Source organism: Phalacrocorax carbo, chromosome 3 (genome assembly GCF_963921805.1).
Source record: "Phalacrocorax carbo chromosome 3, bPhaCar2.1, whole genome shotgun sequence".
Lineage (NCBI taxonomy): Eukaryota > Metazoa > Chordata > Aves > Suliformes > Phalacrocoracidae > Phalacrocorax > Phalacrocorax carbo.
In genome coordinates, this window is record NC_087515.1 from 38,247,714 (window position 1) to 38,269,161 (window position 21,448).

Here is a 21,448-nt window from a genome sequence, read left to right on the forward strand (position 1 = left end):
TCATTTGCATAGCCCAGCCCCCTCCGCGTGCATCGGAACGCCTGGGTCCCCCCCGTGGCAGTTTTTGACCGGTCCCTGCCAGTTGGGTCAACGGACCCAGCGCAGGCGGCGGATCCCGCTGGGGCTCCTCTGCCTGGGGTAAATCCCTCGGTATTTGTGATTCAGGAGAGGTGAAAACCGAATCTACGGGTCTCCTTGGACAACCTTCAGGAGCTGTGGGCTGCAGATGGGGGGGCGCCCCCCTTGTCTGCCCCAGTGACTGGTCCCATTGCTGATCAGAAGTGGAACAGCTTTAACAGGTGAATCTGCCGTTTCTCTCCTGGCCGTTGTGGGAGCTGTTTCGGGGGTGAGGGAGTACCTTGAACTCACTGGTTATATTGACGAACTCTCGGTTGCCTAAATATGGGACCGAGGCTGGCTCAGACATGGGTGTCTACATTAGAGACATCCATGCTTAGTCAGATGAATCCCACCCCGATCTCCTGTGTTCCTCATCAGGTCTATGACAGCTCTGCTGTTAGCCTTTACTGAAGCCAAGTACGGTTTCTGTCTCTTTTCTTTTTCTTTTTTTTTTTTTTTTTGGTTTTTTTTTATGTTTGTTTTGTTTTGTTTTGTTTTGTTTAACAGAAAGGAAACCCAGTCTTAGACATTCATTTGCGGAAGAAAGTTTGTGTTTGAAGATCACACTTGGATCTTCAAGTAAGTCTAATTAGATGCCTTTTCCTCTCCTGTTCATCCCTGATAGGCTTGGGCACTGTCCGTTTGTCCTGTTTCTGAGGACCGCTGCCCAAGGCAGCTAGCATTGCACATGGACAGCCTGTATCTCCCGTTGCACCGTGAATTTTGTTAGCAGGAGCGAAGAATTTTTAGGGTATAAGCTAACTGAATTGCACTGAAGTGAAAAAAGTGCTGTGTAACTTCCAAGAGATAAGAACGGAATATAATTGGAAGACAAATATTTTGAGCAAAAGATGCTGAAAAAGCATCTTTGAAAAATTATTAGCATAGCGCTATGGTTTTTTATTTAGGATTTTTATATGTTTTAGATTTAGAGTTTGAATTTCAACAAATTGAGTTGAATTGGTGTGGATAACATATTCAAAGGGCCACGTATTTCTTTCAAAGAAGAATAAACAAAGTAGCACCTACAAAGACTGTTTTGGCTTTCAAGTGTTTTGTATTTTTGAACCCAAATCTGCAAGTTCCTGTTAAATTAAAGTGTTCTAGAAAAATGTCACAGATTGTATGATCCACCCTTTCTAAAAAATTATTGTTGATGTTGCTTAGTAGGGACGTGGTTGGGCTGAGGCCCCTCAAGACATATATCTCCTTTTGTTCAGAAGACTCTCGGGCTGCAGCAGGCACCCAGACATCACAGAGATAATAGAGGATCCCGAAAAGAAGTCAGCAAGTTACAAAGGAGGAATGGGCAAGTAAAAGGCGAAAGCCTGAATCCCATCTGTCCTAAGCAATGATGTGCTCAGCTCTGGGCTGGTGGCACAGGCCACCTACAATTCAGGGTCTCGGGCACAAATCTTGCGCACTTAGGTGCTTACGTCCTTCCTCACAAAGGAAAAGAACATTAAAAGGAGATGCCTGTTACTTAGTTCAGTAAAGGGAAAAGAAACTTCTACTTAGATCTGTTTGCCTCTTTTGGAGGCTGGACTTGAGCACAAAGGAGACGAGTGCCCTAGTAGCAGGCTGCTGAGCAGGCTGAGGGGATGCAGGGAGTCTGCTCCCAGGGAAGCTCTTCCACTTTGTATAATCTAGTTACTCTTTTATTGGGGGTTTGAAGCCAAGTACCCAGCAGGCACACCATAACTCTTCTCTCTCTCTCTCTCTCTCTCTCTCTGGCCCATTAATTGTCCTGATACCACTCCAGATCTCCTGAAAGTGGGACGCCAACTGTTAAAGGGAGATTCTCGCCTCAGGATGCCTGCAACCTCAAGCTCAGCCTTGCGTGTGGTCCGTGAGAAAGCCACGGCTCCAACTGCAAATCTGAGTAAGTAGGGGATGCAGATATGGGACTTTTGCAGGGAGCGCCTCAGCCGCTGGGCTGTTGGACAAGGTGAGACCTGTGCCAGCCAATTCACCTTTTAGTGCCAAATGCCTTTTGATAGAGATGCAGGTCTCCTGGGGACTGTGGGGACATGCTCCTCCTCCATCGGGAAAAGATGGCTGAGCTCCTGGCGTAAGAAGGGCACTGAGGTTTAGAGGTCAGAGTTGAGGCAGGTATGGAAGATGGCCAGAGCAGTGATCTTTAGTAAAAAAAAAAAAAAAGTCTTTTTTATATTTAAGAAGCTTTTTTCTCTCTTCTGCTCATTCGTTATGGAATATGAGTCAAATAAGAGAAACCGATGCTATACACACTGCACGCTCTTAAGTATTTGTTTTAAAATATGTGTGAGGTCAAGCTGGAACAGGCTTTGCAATTTGTGTATCTACTGCAGCAAATGTTCTGCTCTTTCTGGCTGTTTTCCGTGGTTTTCAGCCCGCTTCACCTGTATGGAAGGAAATACTGTGCCTATGGAAAGGCCATTATAGATGTTCTCTTAGGAGATTTTTTTTTTTCTTGGTGCTCTGCTTGTAATTTACAATCTGTATTATTTATGCCAGTGTTGAAAATAGTTTTCTGATGCCCTGCTTAAAATATTCTGAACATACTCCAGCTACATTCTACTATGAGCACTTCCACCAAACATCAGTTTTTATTTAAAGTAATTTTTCATGACATAACATGCATCATAGCCAGAATCCTGTGTTGCTGTTAAATGGTTTTCTTTACAGTTTTCCAGCTGTATTCCTCCTCCCCATGGTAGAGTGTTGCCAGACTGATTAGAATACACAAATTGTATTCCCTTAATCTTCCTTCATAAACAGTGCCCTGTAATCCTGTCATCATTGTTGTTGACCTTTTTTGGAACCCCGCCTTTTTAAAGAGAATCCTGGGATTTGAACTGTTTGAACTGTTTTCTGAGAATGGATAGATTATTTCCTTTTCTGTTTTCCTCTACATCCCCTCTTTTTTTTTTGTCTGCCATTTTCTTATGTTCAAAGTGGAGTTATGCAAAGAATTGATTTGGGGTTTGCTGCCAAATCAAAACATTAAAGAAAACCTTTCTCTCAGACTGAACAAAGACAATCTTCAATCTAAAACATTTAGAATGCTTAGAGATATTTTAATGCTTTAATTAATGTACTTAATTTAATTCAATAAATTTTAAATTTGTTTAATTAAATTAGAATATTTAATTATATTTTTAAAAGATAAAATTTTAAAAATTAAAAATGGAAAGGATTTATTTTTAATTAAGAATTAGTTAAATTAAAATAATAAAACTATCAAAATATTTGTCCCCCTTTTTTAAACTCAGCCATAAACAACTAAGCAGGTCTTTGCAGATAGCGGTGGCATTTTGAACATTTGCTTGCTTTTACGTACGTAGCTATATAAATCCTGGGGAAGCTGTGTTTTAGATGCCTTCAGTCTCTTTTGGTCCTCACCTGTCGTTATGATTCCGAGATTAGGAAGAGCCTGGAAGAAGGGGGAAATGCATGCCCAGTCCCTGTTCCAATAAATAAACCACAATTATGAACAGAAAATAAAACCCAGCATCTGATAGAGCAACTAGACAGAGGTTGCCCAACTTTGCCCAAAACTCTAGATTGTAGAACTTACTTTTCTCAGGTGTGTTGGGTGCAGGGGTTAGGCAGGGTCTCCTGATGGAGGCAGGGGAGCTGTGGGAAATTCAGGCCTGTTTGGATTCCACTCTGTAGCAACGGGTGACAAAGACGTGCAGGCACCCTCAACTGGGTGAATCTGTGGAGGAGCTGGAGAAGGCCCTGATAAGCTGAGAGGACAGGAACCCCATCTCCTCCCCTGGTTCTTACAGCTGGACGCAGTGCGTGCCCCAGGTGGCGTGATGGGGAGATGATGTGCAGCCTCCTCCCAGTTCAAAGCTAAATCTGGCCCTGCAAATCCCAGGTGGATCCTTTCTCCAGTAAAGCAGAGAGCAGAAGAGAGCTTTCCTTGGGCTGCTTTTGTGTGGACCCTGATGTCTTCTGTGTAGTGTGAAACACCCACCCTGGTCTTTAGAGAGGAGCCAGGCACCGAGCTCTTCAGTGCTTTTAAAGCTGACCTGCTTCTAGGCATGCCCAGAAACAAGATTTTCACATAGCTGAGACACTCTGCTGATTGAGAGCGGGATTTCTCAAGTGAGGTGGCAGATAGGGAGAGTGCTACTTCCAAAATTCCCCCCGTGGAGCTGGGGACCTGGCATCCTTTCATAAATCCTGCTCCAGCCGCTGCAAGGTGGACATCGCTTCCCCAAGGAGCTTGAAATATATTACTTTTAATGTGTTGTAACAAAACAGTAGATGTACCTTATAATACCGTATCTTAGGTGTACTGTTATGTAAGTTGTGTTGAAAGGAAATGAAAATTCTGCAGAGTTTGTTTTGTATTTTATTTGGATTACAAGCCTTGTCTTGCTTCCATGTTGAGGCATTTCATTACAGGTCGCCTGTTCCTCCCTTCTGAAATTCTGTAAGTAATAGGAAGCTGTTGGCTTTCGAAGTCTGGGCACCTGGCAGGCTGTGAGTGTTTGCTAAAGTTGGCAGAATACGGTGTGACCGCAAACCCTCAAGGATTAATAGGCTGAAAAAGCACAGGCTTCATGTCTGTCCTTAGTGTTCCTTAATGCTAAGAGTGCTACTGGGGGGAAAAACAAGCAAATGACAGCAGTCGTAACTTGACATTCATTGCTTTGAGACCCACCTTGTCTTTCTTTTTAACTATAGAAATATAGTTTAGGCAACCAATCAATATACTGGGTAGGGTTTTACTGTTCGTTTCAGTAGATGGCACTTGATCTCTATTATTTTTTTGTAATAATTTCAAGGTGTGCATTACAGTAAATGTTTGGCTAGCTTTATGACAAATTTTGCTTTTGATCCTGGGATTGCAGGGCTGCTTAGTTAGTTACCTCTCGCATATGTTTCTCATTCTGGTGGTTTTCTCTTCCCTGTTGAAAACAGGTAAAACTGATTTAAAATGTTTTATGCACATTATAATGAAAACCATGTGCCTTCTATTAAGGGTGATTGTGCAAAAGCTTTCAGCTGAATCAGGTTTAGCATGTGATTTCATGCGTTTGCATATATGCTGTGGACACATACCTGCAGCATTTGCTGCTGTGAATGCATGCCTGCGGGGTTTGTTGCTGTGCACCAGCCAGCCTCTCTCCTCCTTGTGCATTGGAACCAGATTTAGGAGATGTGTTGAAGAGGCCTCTGAAAGCCCTTTGTTAAACTTCTGCCACCAACATAACGGGACGGCTGGCATGTTGACCTAGTCTATGACGGAGTTCACTCCCTTTCTGTGTCCTGTTAAGTCATCCCTGCCAAAGATGATGTTTTCCAGCTACTAAAAGTACTTCTGACCAGCCTATTCATTTCTATTCAAGCAGACCAGGTAGTACTGCCAGGTATATGAGAAAACTCCTGAGGTGACACCACATGCTTCCTTATTAAAGACTTGTCCGTAGGTGGATTTACACATCACAGAGGTTTTTCCAAAACTGTCATATACAAGTTGAGTATCATGTTATACATCTATTGGTATTTCTTGAACCTCCAGTCTCAATGTTTCTAATGAGGTTGGAGTAGCAAAGTAGCATCCTTCCATCTCTGATCGAAAGAGCCTTTTGGTTTGAACAGAAAGATAAGCTGTCCAGACTGTTGTCTTCTCCGTGAACATGTGTTCCCCCAGCAAAGGTCATTTCAGGATGAGAAGGGAAAATTGCTGGCAGCTGTTCTAAAGTGGTGTTAGAAGAGCTCAAACTGCATATAGAATCACAAAAAAGAATTAGGTCAGGCTAATTTCCGTACGAAGAATCTCTGTAAGGTATATAAAGCAGGAAAAAAACCCCACCTTGTAATGCTCTTTGTCTGTTCCAACATCTGCTCGTGGCTGCTCTGCAAATCCATGAATTAAAAACAATGAAGAAAAATGCTGGCTCAGGATACAGTGATATGCAGAGTCTACATGATGGCTCTCAGCCAATCTCAGTAATTAGTTTGTAGTGACTGTTTTTAGAGATGAGCTTGACTGACTGTGGTTTCACGGCATACACAAGCCACATTCCGTATTTATTTGGAGATCTGCAGTGCTTATACTTTGCATGAATGCAGCTCAGATTACTACCAAAGCTATAGTATTTAGATGAGATTGGAAAACTGCTTAATGAGATAAATTTTGATTATTTGATAACAAACTTTCTTCCAAAGTAAGAAAAGTAGGTGAACTAGATGAGCAAAAATCAAGATGCATAATTAGTTCAGATCACACAACCAGCAGTATGAATTGAGGGGGTCAAGTAAAATCAAGTTTAGATCTAAATGCAGGGAAGCAGGATCTGCGTTGAAGTTCTTCCCCAAAGTCTTCTGCCTGGCATTGAGCTGGAAGTCTCCTCACCCAGCAGGTTTGAACAGTTGATGGTCACCCACACTGAAAGTTTTGCTCCACGTCTTCTCTGACTGCATGTTTGCCAGCTGCCAATTTATCAGCCGTTACTGCGCTGTGCAATCAGCTGCAACGTGATTAACAGATCTGTCTGAGGAGAGGGCACAGGCAAGCAGTCAGGTAGATGTCCACCCAAGAGTGATAAGTGATAGCTTCTTTGGCCAGCGCAGTGGGATAGGGGAGGGGATGCTGATGCCAGGCATTGCTGTGCTCAGGTTCTCACTGTCATTCTGGGAGCACAACTTGCAAGTCTGCGCTTGATGACTAAACTGCATATACAATAAGAGGGGGTGGTTAGGTACTACAATCCAAGATTCACAGCAGAGAGCATGCCGGGCAGGAACGCACCTCTACCAGTCCACAGGAGAGGCCAGAGAGGCATGCCCGTCTCCCAGATTTGGCCACCTACTTGTACCCTGCTTGCGCCCATGCACGTGCCTCACATTCACTCTGAACCTCTGTACCAGAGCCAGACCACCTCTGTGAGTGCCAGCAACCAGCACGTTTCATTGCTCTGAACTATGGCCAGCACTGGTGCTACCACCCACCCTGTTCTGTGTGGCAGCTGCGCAAGTAGAGGTCAGGGAAAAGATCTGAGTTCAGTGCCCTCCTTAGACCAAAGGAGTTCAAATCCACACCTCTCACGAGAGTTCTGAACCACTGCAACCTACAGAGCATCATCAGCTTCCTCCACTGGCTTTAGACCTCGGGGTAGTAGAGGGTATCTGTCGGACACGGGCAGCGGCAGAGCACATGGGAGCAGCTTCTCTGTCACACAAAGAATAGAGCAGTCTACGTGGAGGAGAGTCCTGATCCTTGCTCCCAGGATTATATCTGCATTTACGCAGTTACTGTTGGATGTGAAATTTATAGCAAAGTGCAAGGCAAGAGTCTCATGTATAGTAATAGTAAATCGCATAGTAAGTCAAAGGCCAGGGACTGGAACAAAAACACGCTGCCAGCTGAGCTTGACACTGTGAATTGAGTGCATTCCCTGCTGGCAGCCTTTGCCCTCAACATGGGTCGTTTTTTAAAGGGTGTTATCTGAAGAAAAGCCGGAAATGCTGAAGCAAGACTTCATCACTTCTGTGCAGCTTCTTTTTCTTACATTTGTTCGTGCATGTGAGCAGTCTGGTGTTCTTTCCTAGATTGCTTGTGGTGTACAAAAACAATCTTGCAGGAACAACCCCGTATTAAATAGAAAAGAAGTAGCATTAATGTTTCCTGGAAATATTACTGCTTATGCTGTTAAAGATTGAAACTGGAGATGTAGCTGTGAGTTAAAAGTTTTAAGATAAATTAAACTTAGTCTTTTAAAAATACAGATTCTTTCAATAAAGGGCATTACAACTGAATTATCTCTACTTTTCCAGCTGTTTCTAACGGCTTTGCTGGAAGTTCTTATGCAGTCAGGCCCCCTCTCTTCCCTTGGGGTCTCTAAATAAAGCTATCTACAGGGACAGCATGCTACTTATTCCTCCATCAGCTGCACTGGAGTGAACTTATATTTTTTTGTGTTTTCGTCTCTTTGCTGTGTAACAGGATGCTTTTGAAGGCACAGAAGCTCAGCAAATTGAAGTGCTTTACATTCTGAGGACAAGCTGTCTCTGTCAGCGCTGTTTCATTTACAGCTCTGTTTCACTGGGTGACTATATGCAAACCTAGCATCAAGAATGATTTCTATATCTATATATACACACACATAGATATATATTAAGAGGTCATGTTTATGGAGTCAGAAGATAGGTAGTTCTGTGGTTTCTATACTTTGGCAGCTATGAAAGAGTGGTGAAGTTGCAAATAAGAAAGACTTACACCAAAAGACTAAATTAGCTTAAAAGATTTACTAAACTCAGATGCATCCTGAGTTTTAGGAATCCAGTTCTGCTCAGCTGTCAGTGTTCCTGTCACAGATATTACTTACACTTCTTCCTTTTTTCTATGTTGTAACCTTACCATTTAGATAGCACATGGACAATCAAATGCACACAGGAAAGTTTGAGCTTTATTCTTATAGAAGGAAAAATATTACATGCTCAAGTGCAAGCAAAATTTGACTTTTGAGGCCAGAAGACCATGCCACAAGGTATCCAACCATCTGTAATGGCTATAAATAGCAGACTGGGATGCTATACTCCAGGCATGCATGTACGGTTGTTGTGTGGCTCTGTGTAAGAAATGTATATACTGGCTCCATAGACATAGGTACGTATGTGATGGGGTTGCATACTGTCCTGGCAGACCAAGTATACCTAAGCTGTTCTACCTTGCCCAGCCAATTGCAGTGCTGTGGCAGGACGGTGTTAGCTCCCTAAGCAGTGGTCCTCCAACCCATGGGGCAGATGTGCACACACGTCTGACGTACCGTCACTGCCTTTTCTGCCTCTGCCTGGGTTGTGCCAGCTGGCACTGCCTGCGCTCCTCATCGTGGGCAGCACAGCATGCAGTCGTGGGGTTGCAGGCTCCCCTCTCCCCTCCATGTCAGCTAGAGCTAGGTGACTGTAGTGGTGCTGTCAGGGCAGCAAGGAGGCTAAAAGGCAGTGCAGAAAGCATGATGCTGTTTGCAGCACTCTCTTAGCTCAGTGCCGTTGCCCACTGAGCAATAAAGTGCAGGGACAGCACTTGATACTGCACTATTTCACTCCAGTGTCTTGCAGGCAAGAAGCAATCCTGGAAAACGTTGCAGCACTTTGTTGGCCATCGCTGTGTTGTTCTTCCCGTTGCACAGAGCGGTGCACAGCTCTGCTCCTAGGGAGTGGGTGTGCTGCTGCTTGTAGCCTGCTGCAAGGTGGGCTGGGGCCAGAGTGACGGGCCTCTCAGTGTTGGATGCCATTACGTGTGGCATGAGCGTTTCCGTCAGAGCATGGTGCCAAGTTGTCTTGCCTGCCAGCACTGTGACACTGAGTGGCTGCAGCATGGAAATATATGTATGAATGAATTTCAAATGAGAAATTCATGATGACTGAATATGTGGTATCCTTTGTGGGAAATGGTGGGTAAGACACTCCTCTTAGTCAGGGGAGTCTCAGATCAGGGCAAAACAAGTGTTATAGCCAGTTCAGACAAAAGAAATGGTTTTTGAGAAACGGCAGCCTCTTTCATGGTTAATGCTGCTTAGGTGGGTTGTTCTGGGACTTAGATGTGTGAGCTTTCGCAATCACATTGTCACAGCAACAAAAGTAGTCAACTGGGGTACAAGACGTGCACATCACCATCAGTTCTGCAAAGGATTCAATAACGACTGTGCAGCTGAAGGTTTATCCACCCCAGTGGGGGATGATGGTATCTGCAGATGCATCATGGAAAATATAGCAAAAATGGGGTTCATGGTAAGTCTGCAGCTGCTGGCTGGGGTGTCTGTGCGTGAGACGGCGCCCAGAAATTCTCAGGTGAGAGATGCTCCCCCTGACCAGCTGTTTAAAGGCTGTTGGAAAGTTATTTCCATTCCCTCAGATTAAAGTCATCGTACAATATTGTGGCTTTGCAGTGTAAGGCCCAGATATGGCTTTGGACATCTGCCATTTGAGTGACAGACTGAAAAAAATCCTAACTTTAGGGTGGGTATTTTTCCAGGTGATAAGACTTTCTTAGTGGCTCTACCTACTACTGATTGTAGCAAAATGAAAGCGGTTTTCCCTGTACATGCCAGGGCTTGGGAAATAAAAGCTGTGATCCATAGAAAGTCAGAAATCAGGTAGATGGCTTAACACCCCAGAAGCACTTGAGAGCCGCGCGTGATTATTGGACTGATTTAAGGCTATTAGAACTGCTTTACTGTCCTTCTGTGTGCCACGAGAACCTGCATATGTGTGTACATACGCAGACGCATATACCCTATTAGCCTATACACATGTATATGTACATATGCATGTATGTGTACATCGTCTCAGAGACCAAAATGGAAGCGGCTTTTCCCCCAGCGCGTAGTGTTTTCCTATGGTTTAAAGCAAGCGAAATCTACAGTTACAGTTGTGTGCTGCTGCAGGAGCCACGTGAGCAGCCTGATTCTTGTATTGACGGCTGTAAGAAAACAAACAGGTGGTCACAACAAATGTTCCTAGCCGTGTCCTAAAAGGGCTTCTTTAGTGTGAGGGGTTTGTGTCCAAATGGTTTTTCTCTGCTCTTGTTTAAGTGCCACTTCTGAAGAAATGTTGCAAATCCAGAACAAATCACGTGCTTGACATCAGGGTTGTTGGAAAATTCATGCAACTGCTAAAATTCACACAGGATGGGCAAAGGGATGATGCTTGTTGTTCATCGTGATTTTTAAAACAGCCTTTGAGTTATGATTTCCACTGTGTTTTTACTCGTCCCTTTTCTTTTCCAGGGATTAAAACCAATTTTAGCTCTTCAAGCAACACAGGCTGTACCTCAGTGCCTGAAGCCCATGTGTCGGCTGCTGGAAGCAAAAGGTCTTTTTCTCACAAGTAAGCAAAGCCATTTTTCCTGAAGAGTGAGAGAGTTGCTAGTGCAGAGATAGACTACTACGTAAGGCCTTGCAGCTAATACATAAAATAGCACTAGTGTGAGTTTTGAAACAATTTGGCTAACACTATGCTCTTGGGCAGCACTTACACTGATGAGAACTGTAATATGAGAAAGGGGAAAAAAAAGCTATATTTTTTGAGACCAAAACATGTCAATAGGCCAGATCAGCCGACAGGTATTTTTGTGTTGTTTGTTCATAACAAGTATGGGAGATACCCTCAGGTAAGACAGAAGAGACTTCAGCTGGAGTGGAGGAGGAGGCAACTGGGTATATGTTGCTTAACAGCAGTACCTCTAAGAAGTTAACCTTAACCTTTTGGTCTTATCACTGTTTTCTCTTTGTAATAAACTGTCAGCTTGGCATGTGCCTTTCCAGGTCATGACCTTATTTTTTGTAGGAAGAAGTAGACAATATTGCCTTTGATGCTTTTGTATTCAACACCCTTGCCCAACCTTTCTGTAACTAAAACTATATGCAAAAAAAAAAAAAAAATAATAAATGAGTTATCTATCTAAACAAATCTTTCAAGAAAGATTTCTGTAAGATTTCTCCCTATCATTTGTGAAGTGCAAATCCAGAGAGCTTGTGAATGCGAGGATGAGGACATTTGGGTGGAGCAGCGCACATTGTGCTCCACCCACAAAATCCCTGCTGGTTACATTTTTTGGAGTAGGTGGAAAGAGTTCAGATTGACAGGACGGGTTTCCTGCCCTTTGTGGAAGTGCTGGCAGGCAGGCCGGGACTGGCAGTGGGATACCTCTAGGCTTAAGTCACACAGATGTCTCTGAGGTCGGAGTGTGCCCCAGCGCACAGAGATTGTCAGAATGATGCTTAATGAGCAGTTTCCTATCTGTGTCATGAGACTGTTCATTAGAAAAATAAACATTACCTAAGCACTCTCTAGATTAAATCTAACCAGTAAAGGTACTGGCCGGGGGTGCGTGTGTGTGTGTGAAAAATACTAAGTATCATATGAAGCCCTAAAATCACCTTACTTGCAGTAAGATTCTGTATCATTGCATGTATTTCTGTGCATTTAAATGTAACTTCAAATTAGAGCATCCTGACCCACTTAATTAGACAGAAGTCCTCTGTAATAACGCTCCTTCAATTGCATTGCTGCATTATGCACAGTCTATGTGAATTCTGCCTCACCCAAGAGTTGATGCTGTACTGTACGAAGTGGAAGGAGAGGTCTCCTTTGCGATATGTTCTCTTTTAACTGTTTGACTCAACTTCCTCTGAAAAATCTCAGTGTTGTCACAAACCACAGTCCCGCACTTCATTGTAAAATAATTATAAAATCACCCAAACCACAGCAGTGTGATGAAGGTTTGCAGCAGCCACTTTCCTTATAAACTGTTCCATTTTCAGAGGGGGGACGAAACCAAGTTAGGGAATCTTGAGAAGAGTTCTTGCTTCATAGTGCTGTGGTATTTAAATTTTTATGTTCAGGCCTCTTTGGTTGGCTGGATTTGCCTTTTTCTTTTCTGAAACCAGCCCTTTCATTACAGTTGAGAAGAACAAAGTCCATGAGAGGATGTAGGTAGCAGTGTAGCAGTGCAGGAAGACAAACCAAGCGAGCAAGCGAGGAACCCACCTTGGGGAGCTGTGCTCAGAGCACCTCAGTCCTTTGGCAGTTGCCAGCAGCACAGATAGCAGTTGCTTTCAAGCCCACAGTCGACAGTGAGGTTATTTAATAAAGAGTGGGAAAAGAAAGGTAGATACGTATGAGGGAAACTGGAAGGAAGGAAGGAAGGAAGGAAGGAAGGAAGGAAGGAAGGAAGGAAGGAAGGAAGGAAGGAAGGAAGGAAGGAAGGAAGGAAGGAAGGAAGGAAGGAAGGAAGGAAGGAAGGAAGGAAGGAAGGAAGGAAGGAAGGAAGGAAGGAAGGAAGGAAGGAAGGAAGGAAGGAAGGAAGGAAGGAAGGAAGGAAGGAAGGAAGGAAGGAAGGAAGGAAGGAAGGAAGGAAGGAAGGAAGGAAGGAAGGAAGGAAGGAAGGAAGGAAGGAAGGAAGGAAGGAAGGAAGGAAGGAAGAAAAAAATCTGTGGTTTTCTTTGTCTATTTTAATACTATTTCAGCCTGCTCACCGTAGGCTTTGAACTATATCTAAGCAAATGAATGGTCAGGCATTGGACCAGGCTGCCCAGGGAGGTGGTTAGAGTCGCCATTCCTGGAGGTACTTAAAAGATGTGTAGATGTGGCACCTCAGGGCATGGTTTAGGAGACTTGGTGATGTTGGGTTGACGGTTGGACTTGATGATCCTAGGGGTCTTTTCCAACCTTAATGATTCTATGATTCTCTTCTATGATTCTATGAATAGTTGACAGTGGCAGCTGAAGCACCCTCTATGCCAAAGAGAGAAAGGAACAGTGGCTCAAACAAATCTGTTTTCATCACACACTGTGATCCCTCAGGCTGCTTGCCAAGGAGCATGAAAGCAGTCTTAGAGCAAACCTCCATGAGCAGGCATCCCTCTGCCGGTCTGGCCAGGGAAGGCTGAAGCGTGGTTCTTTTGGCCCTAGCCCAGGCTGCAGTCCTCTCATTGCTTAATGGAGTCAGAGGTTCAGGGAATGTGGATGATCTGGTGGAGTCAGTGGGAACCGTGCTATCCACAGAGAAACGTGAAAATGGCCAACGTTTCCCTAGATCACATAATTCAGACTGAGAGCCCCACAGTCAGTGAAAGAGTGTGCAGTGGCTGATGACTTCAGGACTTTCTTCCCGGCCACTCACAGTTATCTACCTGTTTTAGTGTTTAGACAGCTTTGTGCGTGAAATAAGACACATAATGAGTTGTGTGATAAAGATAATCCAGTATGCTTTAACCATGTTGGTTCTCCTCCAGTTGTGGCCTTCATGGTCAGAATAATGGATCCTTATCCAACAAGTCCAGACCCAGCCCACCTGCTTCCCGTGAAAAGGCCCCTTTGTCAACACTGAGCAAAACCCAGCCGAGTCCTGCGAACACCCGTCAGAATTATGGGGCTTCTTTAGCCAGCAGAAGCAACTCAGGCTCAAACAAAGGAAGTGACAGCAGCCAAGTGACGAGGTAAGTCTTTATTTCAGCATCCTGGTGTTCAGCACACTGACTTACCCTCTCTGCACTCAAATGTGGCATCAGCTGGTTGTCTGGCTTGCCAAAGGGGTCGTGTTGCTCCTCAGCATGGGTGTGACTCTTCATATTGGTGGCTCGACAATCAACAGTGTGCTCTATCCCATGTAAAAGTTTTACTGTTTCAGTACTGTAAAATTCAAGGTTACTTTTAGTCAAAGCACTTTGTAGCTGGTTTTCACTCCAAGGCAGGCTCCTTTCCGTGGTTTCATGCTGTCAGTTCTCATGTGGCTTTCCTGGTTCTTTCACAGAAAGGTCCTTTCTCCTTTGGAGAGAGTTGGGTGGGGTTGTATAGAAAATATTGTATGCTCGGGTGAAAATTCACCCTGCCCGGCCTTAGGTACCTCTGTGTGCAGTTTCCTCTACAGGGAAGAAAACTAATACCTGCGGGAGCATGCGACACGTATTGCAGAGAAGAAATTGTTGTTTCTCTCCCTCCCTTTCTCTCTCTTTCCTCCCACCCCAGGCAACTCAACAGCCAAGCACGTCAGATACACACCTAAAGCTAGATAGGATTAATGTAGGTTTCAGGGTGCTCGGCTTCTTAACTCACATGTGGAGCTGAACTCAGTCTGTACGCTTCCTTACCTGGCTGTGTCTGCAGCTGGGTGCCCTTGCCAATAGCCCAGCTGCCTGCTCTTGGGCACCGTTTTGGGTGAGGAGATGGCTAGGTGTTTTAAAGTTAAATGTCTCATTTGAGGCAATGGCACTGAAAACAAGTATGATAAATAGTAAATTTTGTACTATAGCCACAAATCAGCCCTTTTCTCAAGTACTTTGATTTGCCAGAGGGAGTCACTTGTGTGGACACTGAGGAGCCCAAAATGAGCCAAGCGCCATATCAGTCTATGGGATGTGTTCCTTTTTGCCAGGACTGAAGAACTGTAGGAGTGATGTTATGTGATGGTGTGATGGTTTTTTTCTTTTCAGGCGATCAGGGAAATCTATTTCTTGTGGTCACAATTGCAGCACTAAGCCAGAAAATCCGGAGCGGTATTTGACTCCTCTGCAGCAGAAAGAAGTTACAATACGGCATTTGAAAAAAAAGCTGAAGGAATCCGAGTGCAAAGTTACAGAAAGGTATATTTCACTTCAGAAATAAGACTGGACAAGATTTATTCAGGAGCATTAAGGGATGGGAGTCCTGATCATTTTTACTCTTTTCTTGACCATGTAAAGTTTTCATTAAGAGATTGGAAATATGATCGGGCTGATTAGGTTGTTTTCAGGTATTTAAGGTTTCATTGTGTGCTCACTGAATATGTACCGTGCACTTCCGTTACAAATATGGCTGTCTCTTTTTCCCTTTTTTTGAACTTTCCCGATAGAAGACTTTTAAAGGATAGTTCTTCACCAGCCTACTTTAGCACTGAGACCTTTTATACATAAAAAAGTTCCACCTCGCTCAGAAAATACGACGACAAATGTCCCCCTTTTCCCCTAATGAAAGAAAAGCTCTGACACAAACTAGTGTGCCCGCTTGTGGTTTTGTTGCTTAGATATGGACTTTTTTGCAGTAGCACTTTGTATGGATGCTAAGCGAAGAAGCAACAATGTACATTACACAGCAACAGATGTTCTCTCTTTTACTAAAGCTGTGCTCTGAGAACTGGCTTTCCAGCACACACAACCCAAGCGGGCACAAAGGGTTGTTTGAATGGAGCCCCCAGGTAGAGTCCCAGGGACCCCTTGGTCCTGCTTTGGGTGGCCCGACATCTGTACCTGTGAGGGCTGGATCTCACGCAGGGGGCCCTTCTCCCCACTTGCTTGCAAGTGAGGGCAGAAGCCTCTGGATCCATGCTGGGCTGGGGGGGTGCAAAGCAAGCCGGGTGCAAAGCAAGCCAGGTGCCTGCAGCCCTGAGCCATCCTGCTGTCTGAGGCCACTCTTGGCTCTGGCTATACGTGACGAGCTGCTGGCAGGCACAGGGGACACATCCAGGCAGCTGTTTGTCATTTCCTCCAGGGTGAGGCAGTAGGTGAGATGTCAAGCGCTGTACTGGTTGGACCTAACCCAGAGGCCACCACTTTCACCTCCAAGTGTCCAGGATCACAGCATAGCCCACAAGGCTGCTGGCTGTGTGGCCAGGTTGGTGACTCCAGCTAGGAATCAGCCAGCGCGTCTTGGCAGCCAGCTGACATCTCTGCCAGTTCTCTCAGAGGTGGCAGCAAATGATGCATGGAGGAATTTGCTTCTTCCATTGGAGCATCTTTGCAGCATAGCCACCCCAGTGAGGTGGAGCCTCACGTTGACTCTTCAACCAGGCAGTCACCAGAAGTGTTACGATATTTTTATTTTGCTCCAGGGAAAGAGAAATCGAAAAGCTCAAAGCTCAGGTGGAACGTATGAAGGAAGACTGGATCGAAGACGAGTGTAATCATGTGGAGATGGAGCTGAGCCTCTTGGAAGCAAGGAGGGAAATTAAAGAACTCAAGCGAGGTATTGAGAGCATGAAGAAGAGCTTGGCTGAGAAAGACAAAAAATTTCAGAAATACTTCCTAGACGTAAGCATTGAAAACAAGAAACTGGAATCTTTGGTGTCGAGCATGGAGATGGCCCTGAAGAGCTCTGTGAGAGATGCGCAGCGCCCAGAGTACACATGTGACTCTGAGGGGAAGCCGTTGTGTACCACGATGCCAGACAGCCCCACCACAGAGGACCAAGCTCTGGAGGAGCTGGCAGGTAGTGGGCTGTTTCTTCATGAGGACACAGCTAACGGGACTGATTTATTTGAAGAGAGTTTGACCACCACAACCTCTGAGTTGAGTGATTCAGCTCCCTCCAATTCTATTGTGAATCAAGAGATGCTTGAAAATGTTCTGGGTGAGAAACTAACTTTTTCCCAGGAGGAGGAGGAGAAAGTCAGAAACATGATGGTGGAGCAGACCATCCAGACTGATGTGGTGCCATATAGCCTAGAAGGGGAGCAGTTCATTCAAAACATGTCCAGAGCTCAGAGCTCAAGATGCCTGTCCTCTAAGCCCGCCTTCTTCCCTGAAGGAATTGGGTCAATTTCTCTTGAAAGCCTCAGTGATTCTGGTATCGTAGTGGACTTAACTCCAGGTGAGCCAAACTCTACCATCCTTTTGTCTCCTGTGACACCTCCATGCAGGAAGGTGGAGCACGGAGTTAATGAAAACCATTTTGTGAAAGAACTTGATTTTACAGAACCTCACGATGATGAAGTCTTTGGGTACGTCAATACTGTTTCTCAGACAGGAATAAAGAAGACATACTGGAGCAGCAGACTCGCCAGCGATCTGGCTGTAGCAGCCCCTGTTGTACCAACTATCATGCGGGCTTTCAGTACTCATGGAGCAGGAACAGATCTCATTTACAGTACTGGAGCGTTGTTTGGCAGTTCTGTCCTAGTCCACCGTTTTGCTCTTGACTATTTGATTTGCCCTATAAATCGGTTTGAAAACATGTTACTTGTTTCAGAATGGAAAAGGTAAAGCCTTTCTACAGGATGTTTGTAACTGGTGTTTTCTGAGAGTACTGCTGCCTACAGAAATAGTCCTCCTGCTCCCAGTCACCATGTTCCCCACCCCCGCACCCCACCGCGCTGGTGTCTTTCTGGTGCCAACATATCTGCACAGTGAACATGACCAGGGAGATCAAGGAGAATACAGTGAGTTCTCTTTCATGTTTGTTTGCTGAATGTTAATTTGTTGTTTGTTAAGCTCAATGAGTTTCCCTGGCTGGTTCACTGGGCAAATATACCAGCACTTTGCACTGGCTCAAGAGTAGCGTGAGACGTGCACGGGAGCAAACGGCCAGAGAAAGGTGGGCTATTTCTTTAGGCGGCACTAACCTAAAACTTTTGTGAAATTACAGTGTTGAGTGACACGGAGACTTGTTCCCGCTAAGGATGTCACACATGTATTCCAGAGAGCATGCTAGTGTTATCCATTCGTTGTCCAAAGAGTCAGTTCAATTTAGAGGTCAACCCCCTATTCCCCAGGCAGTTTCCAGCACATTGTTTGTTCCTGTCTTGTGTAGTGTTCTTCTCAGTTGTACAATTGCTTGAGTGTTTCACTGGTCTTGTGTGTTTACAGGGACTGTAACCAAAAAGGTACTTTGTTGAGAGTCTTGAAACGTGTTAGAAAGATAAGTATAGGTGTAGGTACAATTTGAGTGTTAATGTTGTTTTAAAGTTTTAATGTGTTGGAATGTTGTAGTCATATGAACCCTTTGAAATGTATTGTGCTTTAGCTTATTGTTTATTTAATTGTTTTATTGTAAATTACCTTTATAATCACAAGTTCAATGAAGCCTGTTAGAAATGGTAAATGTGTGAGTGTTTTATTGTAGCAAAGCCATATAAAATAGCCGGTCTCAGCTGAGCTGTTGGCCACAGGCAGAGCTGGCGGAGGCACTGTATCAGGGCATAAGGAACCATCAGGACCCAAAGAACAGAATTCTGCTGAGAAAAACTTCATTACAGCTCCAAGCATAAGCACTCAGGCAGAGAAAAAGGCTCCAGTTGGTCTGTGGACACACATGCCACCTGCATGACTGCACCCATGCTGAGTTAACAAATGCAAGTGCCTAATCTTTAATTCAATGCAATCTTCCAGAAGCTTGTAACTGCTCATTTCTGTGCTGCCAGGAGAGTGTCAGCCTTCCCGGCATGTAACAGAAGTCCAGAATACCTTGTTTAATTAATCTGAGAGCCATGCAGTCTCAGTGTGCCCACCGAGATGCCACTGTGACCATCAAACCACAAATTCTTCCTGTCCAAAACTTGAAATCCGTGCATAGTTCAGAGGAGGGCAATGCCAACCAACAGACGACATAGCGGTGTTTGCCTGCCTCCACCCAACCTTTCAACAACACCTCTGGCCGGTTAAACCTCACTGGCTTCCTGTTCTCCCCTCCAGCAAAGCAAGTGTAATATTTCTCTGTGCAACCCAGAGCAGAAGAAGCCTAGTGAAGCCAGACAACGCCATGCACTGCCCTGCCGCTTTGGGGAAGAATTAGCCACAAGGAAGGAGGAACAGTTGGCCAGCATGTGGGGAGCATTTGCAACACTCAAGAGGGTGATATGCACCAATGCTTACAGAGGCAATTCAGAGACCTTTTGCATCCTTGTAATGCCTGGGTTCTGAATTACTTGTGTTTGCAACAGATTCCCTAGTGTTCATTAAGCATTTCACTACGGAAGAGAAATCGAACAGGCATGTTGATGTAACACAGGCTCCAAGAGTTCACAAAGATGAGAAGATGAGAGCGTCTTGCTTCCTCTGCCAGCAACACCCTCTTCCATGCTCACCTACCTTGCTGGGTTCCTGCAGGCCACTTGACTTGCCTTATGACACTACTGCAATACATAGTTGCTGCAAAGTCACTTTCAAAAGCTTTTCTTTTAAGTACCTGGGCACAAGGGCCAAAATTAATAGGTTGGGGGGTGGAGGGGATGGGACTGGAACACATGACACAACATGCCTTATTGCTACTTCAAAGCATGTCTGTTCAAGGCTGAGAGCGCAATATTTTATATGTGATTTTACCATCTTTATCACAATTTTGGGTTTCTCTTTAACAGCCACTATTGTTTAAGTGATCTTTGCTGTGAGTGGTGGTGAAATGGAGCCTAGTTTAGAGGACTAGTTTAGATCTTCAGTTCTAGGAGAGAGATTCACCTGTGACCACGTGGGTGTCTTTTGCAGCAAGCAGGCAACAAAGCAGTATGAACCTACACTTACATTTAAAATGTCAATAGGCTGAACTCATTTCAAACCATGATTTGGACATGGTCCATGTTTAAGACACAAGGCGCTAACACCAGAATAACATCAAAATTGCTTCTTGCCCTTAAAAATCTTCTGTCCGCTCAACTCTCATAAGTTATTTACCTATGCTCAGCAAGAGAATTCCCGTCACATTCCTGATAGAAGTCCGTGCTCTGATCTCTTCCTGAAATACAGCTCGCTTCCAAGCTGCCACCTTTCCTCCTCCATCCTGCAAGCATGTAGACAGCTCAAGGTACCCTTTGTAAGAAGAGGCCTGAAGTACCACGATAAATGCTCCAGTCCCAGACTTTGTGGGACTGGCCTTTGCTCCCGATCCACAGAGGATATCCCAGTTGTTGTGACAAATGTACCATCTTGATTTTTCCCCATGTAATATTTGGCTTTACTCTTAGTCATGATTCACCTGGATCCTGCTGGTGCTGTATGGAGCAGCTAGGGGAGGACCATTAGCCTCCAAAGAGTTCAATAAAACCTCCTCCTTTTTCTGAGTTGAGAAATTGTTCATACCACACTGGGAAGTCTTGCCTCAAAGTGTGCAGGTGGGGAGGACAAGCAGGGCATAGGTTAAGGGTCAGGTAGCAGGGGGCTGCTTGAATTCATGCTTACAGGGTAGCATAGGAACCAAGTCGGCTCCTTCCCTGGTTGAAGCAACACCTATTGATAATCCCATTATGCATTTCTCTTTCTAATCCAGGCTCAAAGAAGCCTTTCTTTAATATTCAGCTGAAGAGGTACCCAACATGCCTCTCAGCTGCTGAAAACACCCAGGCACAGGCACTGCCCACCGCCTCACCAGAGATTCACCTGCATGCTTACTTAGGTCCACCCACTCACAAGGCTGTTCTTCACTTCTGATCACTTCCTCATTTTGCCTTCTTTCCCCCCCCCAAATCAACCACCTCACCTAAATCCCAACCGCTAGAAATGCGCTAAAATTGAAGCACTGTTTTATTTATGTCCTACATGAGCAGAACAGGGGAGCATTTTCCTCCAAAACCCTTCAGACAAATGAACATGGGACATTGCAAACACAAGCAACTATAGTGCAGGAAAACATATGAAACCAATGCATGCTGTTTTGACATACAGACTACTACCTGCGAGAGCACTGTACCCTTTCTGGCATTATGTCAGGACTTGGTAGAGTAGATGGGAGCAATTCCTAGAGCAGTTGTGCTCAAGTACAGGCAGGGAAATGGAGGGAAGAACAGCAAAACAGTGTGAGTACGCAGCAGGAGAGGGCAAAGCAACGCAGGAGGGCTGATGTGCAGGAGGTGGCAGCACCTAATCGTTTTTAAAACGGCTGAAGGCTCAAAAACACACGAGCATTCTCATGACGCAGTCAGGGGCTTTGTTTCTAACTTCTTAACTAGCCAATGTTTTCTTATTTTTAATAAATAACATCTATTTGCACCTATTTTACATTGTCTCAGAAATAGCAATAGTAAGCACTAAACTAATTTTTTTAGAAAGATGCGATGTCGCTTCCAACCTAAACTAGGCAACAGGTATTAGGTTTCCCTGCCCTGTGTCAGCAATAGGGAAAGAATTATGACATGTGCCTCCTT

At 44.7% G+C, this 21,448-nt stretch overlaps 1 protein-coding gene across 1 annotated transcript in view; it reads right to left on the bottom strand.

Annotated features, from left to right (window-relative positions):
- MRPS5 (mitochondrial ribosomal protein S5) overlaps positions 1-21,448 on the bottom strand; it is a 1,175,798-nt gene that overhangs the window by 764,333 nt on the left and 390,017 nt on the right. The gene's annotated exons all lie outside the window — the stretch shown is intronic.